The sequence below is a fragment of the Zea mays genome, chromosome 7 (assembly GCF_902167145.1).
Source record: "Zea mays cultivar B73 chromosome 7, Zm-B73-REFERENCE-NAM-5.0, whole genome shotgun sequence".
Classification (NCBI taxonomy): domain Eukaryota; kingdom Viridiplantae; phylum Streptophyta; class Magnoliopsida; order Poales; family Poaceae; genus Zea; species Zea mays.
Genome location: NC_050102.1, coordinates 29,351,434 through 29,372,598, shown reverse-complemented (window position 1 = coordinate 29,372,598; position 21,165 = coordinate 29,351,434). Strand labels below are relative to the sequence as shown.

General features: G+C 42.3%; 1 long non-coding RNA gene across 1 annotated transcript; it reads right to left on the bottom strand.

Moving 5' to 3' along the window:
* Positions 1-20,409: 20,409 nt before the first annotated feature.
* Positions 20,410-20,957, bottom strand: LOC109940877 (uncharacterized). Its single transcript, XR_002263598.1, has 3 exons — positions 20,866-20,957; positions 20,616-20,796; positions 20,410-20,529 (listed from the first exon to the last, which is right to left on the bottom strand). It is a non-coding gene; the product is annotated as an uncharacterized lncRNA (long non-coding RNA).
* Between the last annotated feature and the right edge of the window lie 208 nt (positions 20,958-21,165).

The following is a 21,165-nucleotide window of genomic DNA, read 5'->3' as shown; positions in this document are numbered from 1 at the left end:
CATATCCAATGGCTTGTGGGGCACCAGACACAACACTAGACTGTCCGGTGTACCATAGAGAGCAGCAATTTTTCTCTATCAGCTAGTTTCGAGTTGGGGCCTATATATACATCACCCAACCGACCATTTGAAGGTGTGGGAGCTCAAGTAACATACCAACACATGTTATAGACATTTCCAAGTGCTCATACACCCAAGTGCTTAATAGAATCACTCGGTGATTAGTGTAGGTGCTTTGCGTAGTGCTTAGGTTAGTTAGACCGCTTATGCGCTTGCTCAAGGTTGTTCCTAGTTAGTTGAGTGAGTTTAGAAAAACCCACAAAACCCCTCGGCTCTTGTGCGAGTCGTTGTAATATTGTACCGAGTGGGACGAGAGTCTTGCGAGATCGTGACAACCGAGTTTGTGTCACGGCCACCACCTTGTACTGGAGAGAACGAGGCTCGCGGCGTTTCAAACGAAAGCTCGATAGTGGAGACGGCAGGGAGCGTCCGAGAGGAGCCGGAAGTGGAGCACCACTTGCGCGTGGAGAAGGCCCGTGGCTCTCTATAGAGTTATTCGACCGTGGTTCTTGGCCCTCGCGTAGGATACCCTTTGTGTAGGGGCACCAACAAGGATTAGTCGGGACCTTGCGTGGTTTTGGATACCTTGGTAAAAATACCGGCGTCATCGACGAGAGTTTGCTTTATCTACTAGCTCCTTAATCTTCCGCATTTACTCTCTCTACTTAAGTTACAATCTTTACTATTCTTAGTGTAGAATTTTTAGGATTGGAACTTAGGTTACACAACTCCTTTTTGCGGTAGAGATAGCAACATAGACAAAACTGAGTTTGCACATTCTAGATTGATTATTTGCATAGGTTTTGTTCTAGGGATTTATTTGTTGCCTAGTTTAGAGATATTTTTTAGAAGTCCTAATTATTCTCCTCTTAGGCGTCACCATTTCCTACAGCGGGATCGCTCAATAGGCGTGTGATTCCTCGTCGAACTTGGTGGCCACCGCAAAGCTGCGGGATGACGTGGTTGAGGGGCTTCATTGCATTGTTGTCGGTAATATCTCCCTCTCATCGTTTGTTGTCATCTCTTCCTAGCATACCACTGGGCGCTATTGGGTTTAATGGGTTTGGTGGCCATGAATTCCTCACCGGCGTTGATCACCGTCATGGAGCCCTAAACCTTTGTCACGGGCGGAGCCCTTTATGCTGCGCCCTTTGGTAGTATACCTACCAATGTGTTTGCAATGATGTCTGCAACGAGAAGGGCTAGGTGGATTAAGGTTTGGGGCAATGGAGGACCGATTGGGGCACTCCGGCATGGCCTCTGCCATGTGTAGGGGCGCCGCCGCCTTGGCTGGCGTCGTAAGGGGATAGTTTGAGGACCGTTGATCTGTAAGCAAGGGATCGGGATTAGATCTTAGATGTCAGTTCGGTTGGGGAAATCAGGGCGGTCTGTTTAGGATCACACGGATAGGATGAGATCTCCCCCATTTTAAAATCGATGCCGTAGATCTTGGATCTAGTGGCCACAAACGCGTACTGGTTTGGTTTTTAGGAGATTTAATCTGAGTCGTAAGTTTGTGATTGGGTTGCTCCACACATACCCCTTCAGCCATGGTTCTTTTATTAAAGAGTCCTTAGGGAAGCTCCAAATTAACCCTCCATCCACCCTTATTCAAAGAACATTGCTAGCAGACCCAAAAATTTATAAGAGTGACCCTACACTCTCTAGAAATAATAGCCATCGTCCGGGTAGAATAATACAAATAAGAAAATTCGAAGTTTAATATAAAATTTATCCCAAAACATATTTAATCCATAACTTCTCTGTTTTAATTCTGATTTTAGTGGTTCTCGAACCTACAGTTTCATCTCGGCGCATATAATATTATTATGTAGTTTGTTCTCATATTTGGTGTGATGTTAATTTTTGTTTATATATTGTTTGTTTGTATTGTTGCGAATAGACGAGCAAGTGAACGAGGAACCAGAAGCACAACAGGTTGAAGAATCTAAACAGGAGCTCGCAGAAGGGAAGTTGTGTCCTTGATCACATTTTGACCCAATAATATTAACTTTTTTGTTCCCACCATGCATGCACTATTAGGTTAATTTGATGGGAACTATTAGGTTACCTAGTCTAGCTTGTTTACCCTACACCTTGCATACAAATGAATTATTGGGTAGTCTTGCTATGCTCTACCTAGTTTTGGGATTAATGCTCCACATGAATTATGATTGTGTTTTACTGTTATTGTTGCCTTAATATTATTATGCAACTAGAACATGGAGCGCCAACCCGAGACAATAGTGCTACCACAAGACTATAATGGCTCTGGTCTTGGCTAATTAATTAGGAAACCTGGTATGTGAGGGCCTTACCTGATTGGGCAAGCGAGGAGGAGTTGTGCAAGTTTAGGGAGGTTCTCGGGGCGATATGCCTATGATAGTTTTTTCGGACGAGGGATTCTTATACCCCTCTGTCAGAACCAAAGCGGGTTTTCTCATACTAGTTGAACTTTGTAAAGGACTCATATTGAGCGCTCGCATACTCACCTTGGAAGTGTTTAAGGGTCTACGCAACCTAAGACAAAAAGGAATCACGACTTATGGGTAAAGGGTGCAACCTCTGAATAGTGTAAAATTGGTATATTAGCCATGCTCACGGTCAAGAGCGGCTCGGGCCTCTCGCATGATTAAATGATGGAACTAAACTTAACTTGACATGCATTGCATTGTGGCCGTGGGAATCTCATTTATGAATATTACTTAATTGGCTTGGTATTTACTTATACTTAGTAATTGTTAATAAAATTTTGACCAACTTTTAAAAGCAATGCTCGCCTTAACCATCTTCCATTGGAAGCCTCACACTACACTTTTACCCACACTTGCTGAGCAATGACCATATGGGAGCTCACCCTTGCTATAATCACACGAGGTCAGGAGCAGATACCACCGGAAGAGGACTACTACGATGAGTTCGATGAGATCTAGGCGTCGTCTCCCAGTCAACCGTGCCTGAGGAGACAATTATCTTAGTTCAATTTATTTTATTATCATTTATTTTATAAGACATTTTCGTTATGTAATAAAGATTATGACATTTGTTTCTATAGATTGAGTCATTGTGTGTGTGGAACTTGATCGTGACGCACATATGAGATGCATTTGGATTTGTTCTTAAATCCGAGCGTGACAACAACTGCTCTACCTCCAAGGTTATTACTCAGGATGTTGAAACACCCAATGGAGGCGGCATCATTGCATTCTGCCCAATTAGATATCTTGCCCAACGCAATGGGCTTACTACTAATGGCTCACTAGGCATAAACGTCTGAGTTTGAGGTATCGTAGCAGGAACTGATGGGCTTAGAAGTATCATCTCAGGCGTTACCGACACAAGTGGGGTCCTAGGTTGATGAGGACATCCTCCACTATTACCCGTTGGCAAAGATGCAATTGGTCTAGTTGGCCTAATTGTAGTCGGACGGCGACCGTGTGAGCCTCAGAATTATCCCACCTCGCTTAACTTGGGAGGAGGAAGTCACCTTAAAAGGAAGAGACACCCTTCCCCTATCAGACTAGTCTTTTGGGGCAATTGGTCATTTCTCTGAGTTTGGTGTGCTTAATGAATTGTTGGGCTCCGAGCAACCCTAATTTGTTGGGCCTCAGCCAACCCCACCTAGGCTGGGTGTATCATAGGTGATGGTTGAACTAATTGCAAAAACATAGCTCTCGTGTTTCAATCACTCAATAATTATTTTATGAATAATCTGTAGCAATACACAACAATATTAAGGTAATTTGTATAGTAATTTTGAAGTAATCACTCAGTGATAACAAGTTAGTATTAGTACATTCATCACTTAATAATTTTACAACAATGAGTTAGTAATAATTTCTCATGTAATATAGCAGTCCACATTAAAAGAATATCACTTCCACTGTAATTTCATAGGTATTCAATAGTTATTACACTAATAACAAGCATACAATAATCTTCTAGCCAACAATTCTAGTATTCAACCATGAAAAACAACACCTACGCAGTATTTAACCAAATGTTCAACAATTTTACTGTGACCTCTCAGTAAATATACATGGATCATCCACTAACTATTTTTCTAGACTACATTATGCGTTAATTACGTGATGAACCCAATAAAAATTGGGTGTTCGAACCACTTACTAGTCTATGAAATTGTAGCAACTTGAAATTACTGATGAATCGTAGCAACAAGAAATCACCCACGATTTCTGAAAGGTTGACGGCACGAAGTCGCCTCTTCGAGGATGGTTAGTCGACGATGATGATGTAGTTGCAAGAACGAGACTCTTGGGAGTGGGGGTTGGGGGCGGTGGTAGGGGGAGGTAGGTTACTGAGATGACGATGTTACGATTAGAGATGGCAATGGGTAAAAACCCGCTGAATATTACTTGCCCAAACCCATACCCGCGAAGAAAAATACGCCCGCTAAAAAACCCATACCCATGACAGGTATAAAATTTTGCCCAAACCCATACCCATGTGGGTTTCGGGTACCCAACGGGTTTCCCATACCCACTAACATCAACGTAAAAAATAATTCATCGTGTAAATGACAATTAATACATTAATAAGCTTGGATAAAAGGAACAAGTGATAACTAATTTTAGCTTAAAATTTGTTACATGAAAGTTTATTTCAATTAGAACATATTCAATTATTAATATTATGAGACATAATTATAAGGAATGTTGATTTTAAGGCGGGTTTTAAAAACCCATGTGTTTGCGGGTATGGGTAGCGGAAGAACAAACCCATGCCCACGTACCCGTTGAGTTTCCATTTGAACCCATTAACAAACCCATGGGTAGAGAAATTGACCCAAACCCATACCCTAATAGAGAAAAAACCCACCGGATTTCGGGTAGCGGAACAAACCCATGCCCACGTACCCGTTGGGTTTCCATTTGAACCCATTAACAAACCCATGGGTAGAGAAATTGACCCAAACTCATACCCTAATAGAGAAAAACCCACCAGATTTCGGGTAGTGGGTAGGCCTGGGCATAAAAACCGAAAACCGAACACCGAAACCGAAAAAACCGGAACCGAAACCGAAAAAACCGGAACCGATCAAACCGTTATATTTTTCGGTTACCATTCTTCAGAAACCGAAATTTAGTTCGGTTTTCGGTTTTTAGTTCGGTTTAAACCGAAAAACCGAACTGTTAGCCCATCAGCCTATAATCCCATTTCAGCCCAAGTCTTCAGAAACGCGGCTTGCTGTCTTGGGCCTTCTCCGGCTCTCAGCCCCTCACGCTGCCTGGGCCCAGGTGCAGGCACCCTTGCTCAATCCCGTCGGCATGCAGAATAGCAATTCAGAATTCCTTGTATTATTCTATGTAGGCATGCAGCACTGGCAATCGGTCAGTAGCAATAGCACTGGCATAGCAAATTAGCAATAGCAGGCGATCAGGCCTTGGAGTCGTCCGAGTGCTGGGACGGAAGCCGTGTAGGCGTGTACTATGCAGCACATAGCTATTTGTTTTTTTCGGACTACACAGCCAGCTAGCCGGCGGACAGGGTACTGAAAGTCTGAAACACAGCACAGCCTAGTTCGGTTTTTTCGGTTAAACCGAAAACCGAACCGAACTATACGGTTAACCGGAGGTCCGGTTTTTCCTTTTCTAAAGATAATTTCGGTTGGCATTTTTCAAAAACCGAACTTTAAAAAAAACCGAAAAACCGAACCGAAAAATTTCGGTTAACCGAGTGCCCAGTCCTAGTAGTGGGTACCCATTGCCATCTCTAGTTACGATGACAGGGGGTTTTGTCGTATGTGAATCTAAGCAACGTGAATGGCAGCGAAAGTAAGAGACGAAGATTGTTACTGTTTTTTATTGGGATTTGAGCCGCCAGTTTTTTCATTACTAGGTCAGGTGCTAAAAACAAACTTAAATCATTCTAGGATCTCGTGTCTTTTCTATCTAATGTGGGGGCCGCACGCGAGCGGCTTTGTAGAGAGGTCGCGCACATGTGTGTCGAATGGGGGTTCGACTGAAGCTTCACCCTATATGAAATAATGTTAGCATACATATATATATATATATATATATATATATATATATATATATATATATATATATATATATATATATATATATATATATATATATATATATATATATATATATATATAGGGCAGGTATAACGGGAGCCCTAGGCTTCGAATATTAAAGGAAGCCTAGGTCGGTTCCCGAGGTCTGGTCGATGGAACAGGCGCGCCTGTGTTTTAACGTGGGGCTGAGAGGCGGCATGCAGGACAGACGGCGCCGTGACGCGGTTGTTTGAATGGTAAGGGAATTGCGCGGAATTAAAGGGAATAGATGCCACATGCAAACGTGATTACTGTGATACGTGGACGCGTAAATTATGGATCTTGCATGGTAAGTAATGTGCGGAAGGTAAAAAAATGAAGCATAAGATGTTGAAAGATATGGCATAAAACCGAAACGGCATAATAGATGCATAAACAGTATATACCGATTGGCGTAAAACGTTGTGTCATTATGCGTAAATTTTATATTATGAATTTTAGTTTGACAAAGACGTCACCATAATATCGGGACGGTTTCCGAAATAATGGGGAGACCCTGTAAACGTGGATGCGGTTACTTTTATAGTATCCGAGATTTACTTTCATTCGGAAAAAAGACCACTAAGCCTGCATAACTAATCGGAGTTGGATATGGCCGGCTCTGGAGGGTCGCCGGCGATGGAAGGAGATGGCGTTCGTCTTGATCCAGAGACAGAGGGAGGAGTTGGTGGTAACTCACTGGTGACACCACCGCCTGCTCTAATGGGTCCTGAGATCGCCGAGATGAGCATAGGGGAAGAAGGAGAACAAAGGGTTCGACCTCCTATGTCCAATATTAGCTCCAGGGAGATGGATACGCCACAGATACTGCGTTCACATGTAAGTCCAATCGCTGTATTTGATTATTGATTGATTATATTGTTGTGAACATATTCCATGGTACAAACAACAATGACAATGAAATAGCAGGTAAAAAACATTGATCCAACTATAGTGCCAACGGTAGGGATGACTTTCAAGGATATTGATGATGCATATAAATTCTATAAAAGGTATGCATATGAAGTTGGATTTCCACTGAAGAAATACAGAGAGAAGACATTCAGTAAGTGGATAAATTGTTCACGTGAAGGTAAAAGTGCAGCAAAATCAAATGATACACCTAGGATGAGGAATAGATCATCGGGGCGTACACAATGCAAAGCTGGAATAAAATTAAAAAATATATATGATGATGAAAACAAAATGGTTGTAGCTACAAAAATTGAACTGGTAAACTTGGAGCATAACCATGTGTTCATAACTGACGAAGCAGAGAAACAACATTTACGTTGCAACAAAATTAGGGATGCCGAGTTCATAAATTTTGTGGATGCAATGCATGATAGCCGAGTGCCGCAGCATTGCATAGTTGATTTTATATCAGAAATGCATGATGGGCCGGAGAACGTACCGGTAACTGCTCAGGATCTGAAAAACATGTAAGCAATACTTTTTTGTTACATGTGTATATATCAATAGCCATGAATATTACTATAGTAAATGTGTGTGTAATAATTTTTGTGCAAACAAATGTAGGAGGGCAACCAGGAGAAGAGAAAATTGCTCAAATAATGTAGCCAAACTTTTGGCTTTCTTTAGAGAATGCAAGAAACAGAATCCACAATTTTTTTGTGATTTCCAGCTAGACGATGATGGGAAAATAGTTAGTATTTTTTGGTCACACGCAAGTATGCAGGGGGAATACGCAGATTATGGTGATGCTGTGACATTTGATACAACACACAAGACAAATATATATGATAAACCACTGGGCATGTTTGTTGGAGCTAACAACCATCTGCAGTGTACAGTGTTTGGATTTGTTTTGTTGGGAGATGAAACTGTACATACTTTTGAATGGGCTTTCAATTCATTCAAAACATGTATGAGATGCGAGGGTCCAAGAGTTATGCTTACAGGTATGTGATATATAAATTTGTTATGCAAAACAGTGAATTAATTTATTTTGAAAATAACTGAATAATCTGTGAGCAATTGCAGATCAAGATCCTGCAATGCCAATTGCTCTGAGAACTGTATTTCCAAAAACAGTTCATAGACTGTGCTTATGGCATGTACAGAACAGATTTATGCCATTCCTAAATGAGATATATGCCAGGTTTGCTGTTAAAGATTTTAAAACAACATTCCAGTCTATTATACATCATCCATTAACTCCTCATGAGTTTGAATGTGCCTGGGAAATGATGCTAGAGGAGTTCAATCTTCATGAAGATATGACTCTACGCAAATTATATGAAATAAGAAAAGAATGGATACCTGCATTTTTTAAAAATGACTTCTGTGGGGTAATGGTATCTACACAACGAAGTGAGAGCATGAACAGATTAGTGAAGCAATCACATGTAGATGCGAACACCCCACTGCATGAGTTCGCTAAACAAATGATGAAAATGTTGCACAGCAGGAAAATGAAAGAATCAAAGGAGGCATTGGTGAGCAAGGTATGTCGTGCTTGTTAGCAATAACGGTTTGCATACATTTATGTAAATAATTTGTTTAATTATGATAATAATGTGTTATAGGCACCAAGGACAACAGATACATTATATAGGTTCGAAGTGAGAGTCTCTAGAGCATACACCAGAGCTGTTATGAATAGATTTGAGGAATCAATGAAATACGCCACTGCATACAAAATATTAAAGGACCCAGACGGATGTGATAATGAATGGATCGTACAACATACAAAAAGGTCTAATAAAATTGTGTGGGGACAACATCAATTCAAGATAACAGCAGACATAGAAGCTGGGGAGTATACATGCGAGTGCAAACAGTGGGAACATACAAGTTTGTACGTATTATGTTGGTTAGCATAAAAAATTTGCATACTAGTGAGAGCACCTAGAGGGGGGGGGGGGTGAATAGGTGATCCTGTGAAACTTAAACTTATAGCCACAAAAAACTTGTTAAGTGTTAGCACAATAATCGCCAAGTGGCTAGAGAGGAGTCTCAACAAAACACAATACCACAAGAGATCAAACACAGAGATGACACAGTGGTTTATCCCGTGGTTCGGCCAAGACCAACACTTGCCTACTCCACGTTGTAGCGTCCCAACGGACGAGGGTTGCAATCAACCCCTCTCAAGCGGTCCAAAGACCAACTTGAATACCACGGTGTTTTCCTTTGCCTTTCAATATCCCGTTTTGCGAGGAATCTCCACAACTTGGAGCCTCTCGCCCTTACACAAGATGTTCACGAAGAATCACAAAGCAAGGGAGGGATTAGCAACTCACACACGACACAAAGATCACATCGAATACGCACACGCAAAACCCAGACTTGAGCTCAAGAGACTAGCACACTAGAACGGAGCTCAAATCACTAGAATGTCGAATACGTGCGCAAGAATGAAGTGTGAGTGATCAATGATGCTCAAAGGATGCTTGGTGTACTCCTCCATGCGCCTAGGGGTCCCTTTTATAGCCCCAAGGCAGCTAGGAGCCGTTGAGAGCAATCCAGGAAGGCTGATCTTGCCTTCTGTCGACTGGCGCACCGGACAGTCCGGTGTACACCGGACACTGTCCGGTGCCCGATTTCTTTCATTAAATGGCGAAGCCGACCGTTGGCAGACTTGGAGCCGTTGGCGCACCGGACATGTCCGGTGCACACCGGACAGTCCGGTGCCCCCTTCTAGCCGTTGGCTCGGCCACGTGTCCCGCGCAGATCGCGCGGCCGACCGTTGGCTCACCGGACAGTCCGGTGCACACCGGACAGTCCGGTGCACACCGGACAGTCCGGTGAATTTTAGCCGTACGTCGCCGGTGAATTCCCGAGAGCGGCCAGTTCGCTCGAGCCAGCCTGGCGCACCGGACACTGTCCGGTGCACCACCGGACACTGTCCGGTGCACCACCGGACAGTCCGGTGCTCCCAGACTCAGCAGATTCTTGGCTGCTCGAGCCAAGACATTTCCAATTGGATTTTACCTGTTTCCAGCACTTAGACACAACACATTAGTCCATAAAACAATGTACTAAGTCTGAGAAACATACCTTTATCCTTGATTTGTACTTTGTCCACCATTTTACACTTAAATACTTGTATTGGACACTAAATCACCAAAATACTTAGAAATGGCCCAAGGGCACATTTCCCTTTCAATCTCCCCCTTTTTGGTGATTTATGCCAACACAACATAAAGCAAGTAGAACAAATACAAAAACATTTCAAACAAGAACTCAAAATTGTTTTGGTTCAATTTTGGCATATATGGGTCATCCTTTGCCACCACTTGGATTGTTTTTGCAAATCAAAACTCAAATTTCTATCTCTAAGTCAAACACACATGTTAAGGCATAAAGAGAGTCATTTCAAGAGTATTTGATTCAAGATTCCAAAAACTCCCCCTTTTCCCATAATCAGCATTTCTCCCCACAAGAAGCCAACTTTTGACACGATAGACAATAAAAGAGTTTTGACAAACAAAAAGCTCTATTCTACTATTTTCAAAATATCTCAAGTGGTAGCTGATCCATTTATCGCTTTGGCCTTTATTTTCTCCCCCTTTGGCATCAAACACCAAAACGGGATCAATCTTGGCCCATTAACCCCATTGCCTCACCAAAATCTTCAACTAAGAGCAAATAGGCAATAAGAGTATAAAGATGAACTTGGAAGAGTTACTCTTTTCATCGGAGTGCAGTGGAAGTCTTGCATGGTCCAAGTCCACCTTTTCCCTTTCAATCCTCTTTTGAGACTAAAACAACCAAACTCAAGTACATGATTAGTCTCAAAGGGTCAAGTTGTAGCACAGCTCCCCCTAAATATGTGCATCACTTGCAAAAAGGACTTGTGAGGTCCAGGGAGTGTTTGTACAACTTGAGCACCACAATAAGCAACAAATGCATAAGGAACATGATCAAGAGCATAAATACATGTATGCTATAAATCAATCCAGGTTCCGCGAATCTAAGACATTTAGCTCACTACGCAACCTGCAAAAGGTCTTCTCATCTAGAGGCTTAGTGAAGATATCGGCTAGCTAGTTCTCGGTGCTAACATGAAATACTTCGATATCTCCCTTTTGCTGGTGGTCTCTCAAAAAGTGATGCCGGATGTCAATGTGCTTTGTGCGGCTGTGTTCAACAGGATTTTCCGCCATGCGGATAGCACTCTCATTATCACATAGGAGTGGGACTTTGCTCAGATTGTAGCCAAAGTCCCTGAGGGTTTGCCTCATCCAAAGTAGTTGCGCGCAACACTGTCCTGCGGCAACGTACTCGGCCTCAGCGGTGGATAGGGCAACGGAGGTTTGTTTCTTAGAGTTCCACGACACCAGGGACCTTCCTAAGAATTGGCACGTCCCTGATGTACTCTTCCTATCGACCTTACATCCAGCATAGTCGGAATCTGAGTAACCAACCAAGTCAAAGGTAGACCCCTTTGGATACCAGAGCCCGAAGCAGGGCGTAGCAACCAAATATCTAAGAATTCGCTTCACCGCCACTAAGTGACACTCCTTAGGATCGGATTGAAATCTAGCACACATGCATACGCTAAGCATAATATCCGGTCTACTAGCACATAAATAAAGTAAAGACCCTATCATTGACCGGTATGCTTTTTGATCAACGGACTTACCTCCTTTGTTGAGGTCGGTGTGTCCGTCGGTCCCCATCGGAGTCTTTGCGGGCTTGGCGTCCTTCATCCCAAACCGCTTTAGCAGATCTTGCGTGTACTTTGTTTGGGAGATGAAGGTGCCGTCTTTGAGTTGCTTCACTTGGAACCCAAGGAAGTAGTTCAACTCGCCCATCATCGACATCTCGAATTTCTGCGTCATCACCCTGCTAAACTCTTCACAAGACTTTTGGTTAGTAGAACCAAATATTATGTCATCGACATAAATTTGGCACACAAACAAATCACCATCACATGTCTTAGTAAAAAGAGTTGGATCGGCTTTCCCAACCTTGAAAGCATTAACAATTAGAAAGTCTCTAAGGCATTCATACCATGCTCTTGGGGCTTGCTTAAGTCCATAGAGCGCCTTAGAGAGCTTACACACGTGGTCGGGGTACCGTTCATCCTCGAAGCCAGGGGGTTGCTCCACGTACACCTCCTCCTTGATTGGCCCGTTGAGGAAAGCGCTCTTCACATCCATTTGGAACAACCTGAAAGAATGGTGAGCGGCATATGCTAGCAAGATACGAATTGATTCTAGCCTAGCCACAGGAGCAAACGTCTCCTCAAAGTCCAAACCTGCGACTTGGGCATAACCTTTTGCCACAAGTCGAGCCTTGTTCCTCGTCACCACCCCGTGCTCGTCCTGTTTGTTGCGGAATACCCACTTGGTTCCCACAACGTTTTGCTTGGGACGAGGCACCAGTGTCCAAACTTCATTGCGCTTGAAGTTGTTGAGTTCCTCCTGCATGGCTAACACCCAGTCCGGATCTAGCAAGGCCTCTTCTACCCTGAAAGGCTCAATAGAAGAGACAAAGGAGTAATGCTCACAAAAATTAACTAATCGAGATCGAGTAGTTACTCCCTTGCTAATATCACCCAGAATTTGGTCGACGGGATGATCCCTTTGAATCATCGCTCGAACTTGGGTTGGTGGTGCCAGTTGCGCTTCTTCCTCCATCACATGATCGTCTTGTGCTCCCCCTTGATCACACGCCTCTCGTTGATGAACCTGTTCATCGTCTTGAGTTGGGGAATGCATCAAAGTTGAGGAAGAAGGTTGATCTTGCTCCTTTTGTTCCTGTGGTCGTATATCACCAATCGCCATGGTTCGTATAGCGGCCGTCGGAACATCTTCTTCATCTACATCATCAAGATCAACAGCTTGCTCTCTTGGAGAGCCATTAGTCTCATCAAATACAACGTCGCTAGAGACTTCAACCAATCCCGATGATTTGTTGAAGACTCTATACGCCTTTGTATTTGAGTCATAACCTAACAAAAACCCTTCTACGGCTTTGGGAGCAAACTTAGAATTTCTACCCTTCTTCACTAGAATGTAGCATTTGCTCCCAAATACACGAAAGTAAGATACATTGGGTTTGTTACCGGTTAGAAGCTCATACGACGTCTTCTTGAGGAGGCGGTGAAGGTAGACCCTGTTGATGGTGTGGCAAGCCGTGTTGACGGCTTCCGACCAAAAACGCTCGGGGGTCTTGAATTCTCCAAGCATCGTCCTCGCCATATCGATTAGCGTCCTGTTCTTCCTCTCTACCACACCATTTTGCTGTGGTGTGTAGGGAGCGGAGAACTCGTGCTTGATCCCTTCCTCCTCAAGGAACTCCTCCACTTGAAGGTTCTTGAACTCGGACCCGTTGTCGCTCCTTATCTTCTTCACCTTGAGCTCAAACTCATTTTGAGCTCTCCTGAGGAAGCGCTTGAGGGTCCCTTGGGTTTCAGACTTATCCTGCAAAAAGAACACCCAAGTGAAGCAGGAATAGTCATCAACAATAACTAAACCATACTTACTTCCTCCTATGCTTAGATAGGCGACAGGTCCGAAGAGGTCCATATGTAGCAGCTCCAGGGGTCTTGATGTGGTCATCACATTCTTGCTATGATGCGCTCCTCCCACCTGTTTACCTGCCTGACAAGCTAACCCTTTTACCTTGCCTTGATTCCCATCACCGAATATAATTGAATCTTGGGAATCCCTATTCTTGACGTAGGAGGTGAACATCTTCTTCTCCCCCGTCATATGGTTTGTGCATCCACTGTCGATAATCCAGCTTGAACCCCCGGATGCATAAACCTGCAAGGCAAATTTAGGCTTGGGTCTTAGGTACCCAACTCATGTTGGGTCCTACAAGGTTAGTGCAAATATCCTTAGGGACCCAAATGCAAGTTTTGTCTCCCTTGCATTTTGCCCCTAACTTCCTAGCAACTATTTTCCTATCCTTTCTACAAATAGCAAAGGAAGCATTTAAAGCATGATAAATTGTAGAGGGTTCATTCATTACTTTCCTAGGAACATTAACAACATTTCTCCTAGGCATATTATGAACAACATTTCTCCTACCAACATTTCTATTATGCACATAAGAAGAACTAGAAGCAAACATGTCATGAGAATCAAAAGCATCATATGCGTTACATCTCCTATAAGCATTTCTAGATTGTCTCCTATCATGGTACATAAAGGCATGGTTCTTTTGCACACTACTAGCCATAGGGGCCTTCCCTTTCTCCTTGGCGGAGATGGGAGCCTTATGGCTTGTCAAGTTCTTGGCTTCCTTCTTGTAGCCAAGTCCATCCTTAATTGAGGGGTGTCTACCAATTGTGTAGGCATCCCTTGCAAATTTTAGCTTATCAAAATTACTCTTGCTAGTCTTAAGTTGAGCATTAAGACTAGCCAATTCATCATTAAGTTTGGAAATTGAAACTAGGTGTTCACTACAAGCATCAATGTCAAAATCTTTACACCTATTACAAGTTTCAACAATTTCTACACAAGAATTAGATTTACTAGCTACTTCTAGTCTAGCATTTAAATCATCATTAAAACTCTTTAACTTAGCAATAGTTTCATGACAAGAAGATAGTTCACTAGAGAGCATTTCATTTCTCTTAATTTCTAAAGCAAGAGATTTCTGAGCTTCTACAAATTTATCATGTTCTTCATACAACAAATCCTCTTGCTTTTCTACAAGTATATTCCTATCATTCAAGGCATCAATCAATTCATTAATTTTGTCTACCTTGGTTCTATCTAATCCCTTGAATAAGCATGAGTAATCTATCTCATCATCATCACTAGACTCATCCTCACTTGAAGAAGCATAAGTACTAGTATTATGAGTGCTTACTTTCTTCTCCCTTGCCATGAGGCAAGTGTGTCGCTCGTTGGGGAAAAGGGATGACTTGTTGAAGGCGGTGGCGGCGAGTCCTTCATTGTCGGAGTCGGACGAAGAGCAGTCCGAATCCCACTCCTTGCCAAGATGAGCCTCGCCCATTGCCTTCTTATAGTTCTTCTTTTTCTCCCTCTTGTTCCCTTGATCCTGATCACTATCATTGTCGGGACAGTTAGCAATAAAATGACCAAGCTTACCGCATTTGAAGCATGAGCGCTTCCCCTTGGCTTTGGTCTTGCTTGGCTGTCCCTTGCGACCTTTAAGCACCGTCTTGAATCTTTTGATGATGAGAGCCATCTCTTCATCATTAAGTCCGGCCGCCTCAATCTGTGCCACCTTGCTAGGTAGCGCCTCCTTGCTTCGTGTTGCCTTGAGAGCAAGGGGTTGCGGCTCGTTGATCGGACCATTCAAGGCGTCGTCCACGTACCTCGCCTCCTTGATCATCATTCGCCCGCTAACGAATTTCCCAAGAACTTCTTCGAGCGACATCTTGGTGTACCTAGGATTTTCACGTATATTGTTTACCAAATGAGGATCAAGAATGGTAAATGACCTTAGCATTAGGCGGATGACGTCGTGGTCCGTCCATCGCGTGCTTCCGTAGCTCCTTATTTTGTTGATGAGGGTCTTGAGCCGATTGTATGTTTGTGTCGGCTCCTCGCCCCTTATCATCGCGAACCGTCCAAGCTCGCCCTCCACCAACTCCATTTTGGTGAGCAAGGTGACATCATTCCCCTCATGAGAGATCTTGAGGGTGTCCCAGATCTGCTTGGCATTGTCCAAGCCGCTCACCTTATGGTACTCGTCCCTGCACAAAGAGGCTAGCAACACAGTAGTAGCTTGTGCATTTTTATGAATCTGTTCATTAATAAACATGGGACTATCCGTACTATCAAAGAGCATTCCACTTTCTACAATCTCCCATATGCTAGGATGGAGAGAGAACAAGTGACTACGCATTTTGTGACTCCAAAATCCATAGTCCTCTCCATCAAAATGAGGAGGTTTACCAAGTGGAATAGATAATAAATGAGCATTAGTACTTTGAGGAATACGAGAGTAATCAAAAGAAAAGTTCGAATTGACCGGTTTCTTTCTCTCGTATTCGTTGTGGTCGTCGTCCTTTTGGGAGGAAGTAGACTCATCGCTGTCGTAGTAGACGATCTCCTTGATGCGTCTTGTCTTCTTCTTCTTCCCATCTTTGCGTCTGTGGCCCGAGCCCGAGTCGTTGGACTTGTCATCCCTTGGCTCGTTGACGAAGGACTCCTTCTCCTTGTCGTTGATCACGATTCCCTTCCCTTTAGGATCCATCTCTTCGGGCGGTTAGTCCCTTTGTGAAGAGAACGGCTCTGATACCAATTGAGAGCACCTAGAGGGGGGGTGAATAGGCGATCCTGTGAAACTTAAACTTATAGCCACAAAAAACTTGTTAAGTGTTAGCACAATAATCGCCAAGTGGCTAGAGAGGAGTCTCAACAAAACACAATACCACAAGAGATCAAACACAGAGATGACACAGTGGTTTATCCCGTGGTTCGGCCAAGACCAACACTTGCCTACTCCACGTTGTGGCGTCCCAACGGACGAGGGTTGCAATCAACCCCTCTCAAGCGGTCCAAAGACCAACTTGAATACCACGGTGTTTTCCTTTGCCTTTCAATATCCCGTTTGCGAGGAATCTCCACAACTTGGAGCCTCTCGCCCTTACACAAGATGTTCACGAAGAATCACAGAGCAAGGGAGGGATTAGCAACTCACACACGACACAAAGATCACAGCGAATACGCACACGCAAAACCCAGACTTGAGCTCAAGAGACTAGCACACTAGAACGGAGCTCAAATCACTAGAATGTCGAACACGTGCGCAAGAATGAAGTGTGAGTGATCAATGATGCTCAAAGGATGCTTGGTGTACTCCTCCATGCGCCTAGGGGTCCCTTTTATAGCCCCAAGGCAGCTAGGAGCCGTTGAGAGCAATCCAGGAAGGCTGATCTTGCCTTCTGTCGACTGGCGCACCGGACAGTCCGGTGTACACCGGACACTGTCCGGTGCCCGATTTCTTTCCTTAAATGGCGAAGCCGACCGTTGGCAGACTTGGAGCCGTTGGCGCACCGGACATGTCCGGTGCACACCGGACAGTCCGGTGCCCCCTTCTAGCCGTTGGCTCGGCCACGTGTCCCGCGCAGATCGCGCGGCCGACCGTTGGCTCACCGGACAGTCCGGTGCACACCGGACAGTCCGGTGAATTTTAGCCGTACGTCGCCGGTGAATTCCCGAGAGCGGCCAGTTCGCTCGAGCCAGCCTGGCGCACCGGACACTGTCCGGTGCACCACCGGACACTGTCCGGTGCACCACCGGACAGTCCGGTGCTCCCAGACTCAGCAGATTCTTGGCTGCTCGAGCCAAGACATTTCCAATTGGATTTTACCTGTTTCCAGCACTTAGACACAACACATTAGTCCATAAAACAATGTACTAAGTCTGAGAAACATACCTTTATCCTTGATTTGTACTTTGTCCACCATTTTACACTTAAGTACTTGTATTGGACACTAAATCACCAAAATACTTAGAAATGGCCCAAGGGCACATTTCCCTTTCAACTAGAGAATTTGATGATTGTAGTACAAATTAATGTATATTTTTGAAATAATGGTTCGTTTTCATGTTTTCAGGTCTATTGTGTGTTCATCTTTTAAGAGCCTTCATGCATCTTCAAGTTGAAAAGATACCTTCAAAGTATATATTGCAAAGGTACACTGTCTCATCAAGAAAAGATGTTCCGTTTGAAAGAATTGATAAGAGCTTCAGGGGGAAGGATGGAGTTACTAAATCATACAGACAGAAAATGTTGTTAACGAAAACAATGAAAGTAGTTCGCCAGGCGTGTATGTCAAAAGCAGGGTACGATAAGGCGATGGATGTGTTGGATGAGCTCGATGTCGTTCTAAGCCGATTGGAGCCAGATATTGGATGTAATGAGTCAACAGATGTTAGTGATAATGAGGAAGACTAGGTAATAATATTGCAGATGTTTTAGTGTTATACTATTTGTAACATAAATTATGCATAGTAACATGTTATTTTGTATGAGGAAGAAGAGTTGAATATAAATAATGCTGGCGATGGGATGGAAGATGACAATACAATTACATGTCATAATAAGGTATGTAAAAGATATATATATAAGCTTGCATGAAGTATTGTACATAATGAATATATAAAATCAATGTAATAAGCAAATAATATTTTGTAGGATTCGCATAAAACCAGGATTGGATGTGAACATGCGTTAACAATAATAACAACTGGTAACCAGGTACATATTAAAATAATATTGTTTATTTGTCTAAAATGAAAATATATATATTTATGCTGCATGTAAATGTTGATGTATTTGGGTTGGGCTCTAAAGGAGGACAACATGAGAATTTCACATGAGGTTGGTGATACAAGTTCTCCGTGTCACGTAGCACATGAACAAATGGAACATATTGCTGCATCCTCAGAAGCTAAAAAGGTGAGCATTGATAAATGATTTTACTGATTGGTATAAATATATGTAAATATGTGTATACTAAATAGTAACGTCTATTATTATGCAGAGGTTGAATTTTAATGTGGATGTTATAAATCTGAGTATGCCGGATCGTGCAAGACCAAAAGGCCGGACAATCAAAAATTCAGAAGATAGGATTATGAGACTAGGTGCGAAAGGAGAGAAAAAGAAGAATAGGAGATGCCATTTGTGTGGAATAGCAGATGGGCATAACAGCAGAACATGTCTGTCTGTGGAAGAGAACAGGGAAAGGCTAGCAAAACTGTCTAATCGAAAGAGAGGACGGCCAGCCGGATCAAGACTAAACAATAAAACAACTGCTCCACAGTGGAATGAAACATCGACTGCAAAAAAAACATCGTATTGATGAAGAAGTGGAAAATGAAGAAGCCGATGAGCATATGGATTTGGGCGAATAATTTGAAGTGTGACTAAAGAGTGGTCGATTTAGTAGAAACTTGTAATATCACAATGACTTATGCTTTATTTTGTTGGAAATTCAATAGTTTGCATGAAAGGGTTATATAATGCGTTGATATAAAACTATAAAATGTTGCGTAAATATAGAAAATTACACAAATTATGTAACTGAATATGTACAACAAATTGGCATTGAACGTTTAGCAATCGGAAGGTCTGGACATTAATGGTATATAAAACTGTATACACTTAACAATACTAATCAAATGGGAGTGCATACGTCGGTTTCACACTTCAAATACAACAAACAGGATATAGCATAAACACTTGTTACAATTAGCATAATTAGCATGAAAAATGTATAAAAGATGAACCTAGTGTATATAAAATAAGGAAGTATATATTATGCATAAAACTTGAATATTGAAACAATATGATAATACAAATAAGCCAAACATTGGAAGCAAAACGATTAACCAACTCACAAGCTGGAGATGAAAAAAGCATAGAATTTGTTAACAGATAACATAAATAGACATTCTGGTAACAATTATGTTTGACACACTTCAAATAAAAACTGATGCGAAGTAGCATAGACATTAGACACATTGAACATAAGTGACACACGGAGTATCAAACACATGATCAGAGGCCTGACATAAGTGACTTAACAAGTAACATAAACAGTTTTGTGGATCCCACAGGGAATCATGTTCAGCTATGCTATCTAAGTCTTGGCTTTCAAACAACGGCGTCTCCTTGGAGAATACTTGAAAGGCAGCAGTTCTGCAGGAAGGGGGGCAACCATGTTGTTGCGATGAAAGGTAAGGTAATGCAGAACAAAGGCACGTTGGTCCAATGGTTCATCCTGAAATAGCCATAATATCAAATTAATGGTAGAATAAAATCTGAAGGAGTAATATATGCAAGATTAGAAGACTAATTTAGTGACATACCAGAGTATAAAATTCTGATAAGTCGCCATCATCAAAATCGTAGTAGCGGAGGAAGTTTGCGACAAAAAAACCACAATCATTTGACCCTGGTGTCATGGTTGGACAATTGGGAAGGAGCCCAATAGTTGCCAAACTTTGGTACAGTTGACTCAGGTCGAGCTTCATGTAAGGCAATGCTAAGTCTTCTCATTATTAATTTGGACCAAGGTATCTTCGTTCCATTTATCATCATTTGATCATTATGGATTTGTTTCCATGTAGTGCCTCCAAGCAATGTACCATAAGGATTTGAATCTAAGATGTCTATTCGACGACGTTCAAAATTGATTGCATAAAGGGTCCAGTGGCTTCGGCGTAGCATAGGAACCAGGATCTGTTAAATATATATGTAAATTTATGAATGATTTATACTATGCATATGAAAAATTAAAACTAATACAACATAAAACTAGTGACCAAAAGAACATTCTAACATTTGTACAAATGAAACTGATTAGAGCTCACCAATTTAATCTGGTTCAGAACATCATCTGAAGGAAGGGTCGGTTCAAGATGTTCTTTAAGAAGTGATGTTGTGAAGGGCTGTGGATTTGAACTGTGTTGTTCAAACTCCTCGATATTCAAAACGGTCTGGACAAAGAAAATAAATTTATTAGTATTATATATTTATACAGTAAGTGTTGCAATAAGATACAAAGTTGTGGAGAAAAAATTACCCCAACGTTGACATTCAGTATTAGAGTGTTGATTACAGAATCTGGATTGTATAATACATCATCCTGACGAATACAGTCGATAAATCCCTGCATGAAAGTATTCTCAAGACATTTGTTGGGACCAAACGACTGGACAACATCAAGGACAGACCCTCCAAATCCTCCAAAATTAATGATAGACCTGGGGAAAAAACTTTGATTACAATTCTTCTAATTATACTTAATTGGAATTTGAATAAGTAATACATACATGCTCGGATCTAGTTTTCCTGACAAAATGAACTTAAGCAGGTTGCGAGCACAGTCTTCACGTGACACGTGGGGATGTTCAGCGACTGCAGCTTTACAGGAACTATCCTTTGCAACCAGGTCAGTAGTTGCCTAATATATGAATATATGTTAGTAAACAGTTGCATAAATATGTATGTCTTAGTGTATAAATAGGAAAAATATGAAAATGACAACATGTCTTACATCTGTCAGTGGGGTTTTATCGAATAGAGGTGCACCAGATACAGGAGTATCATGTGTAACAGATTTTTGTCCTTCC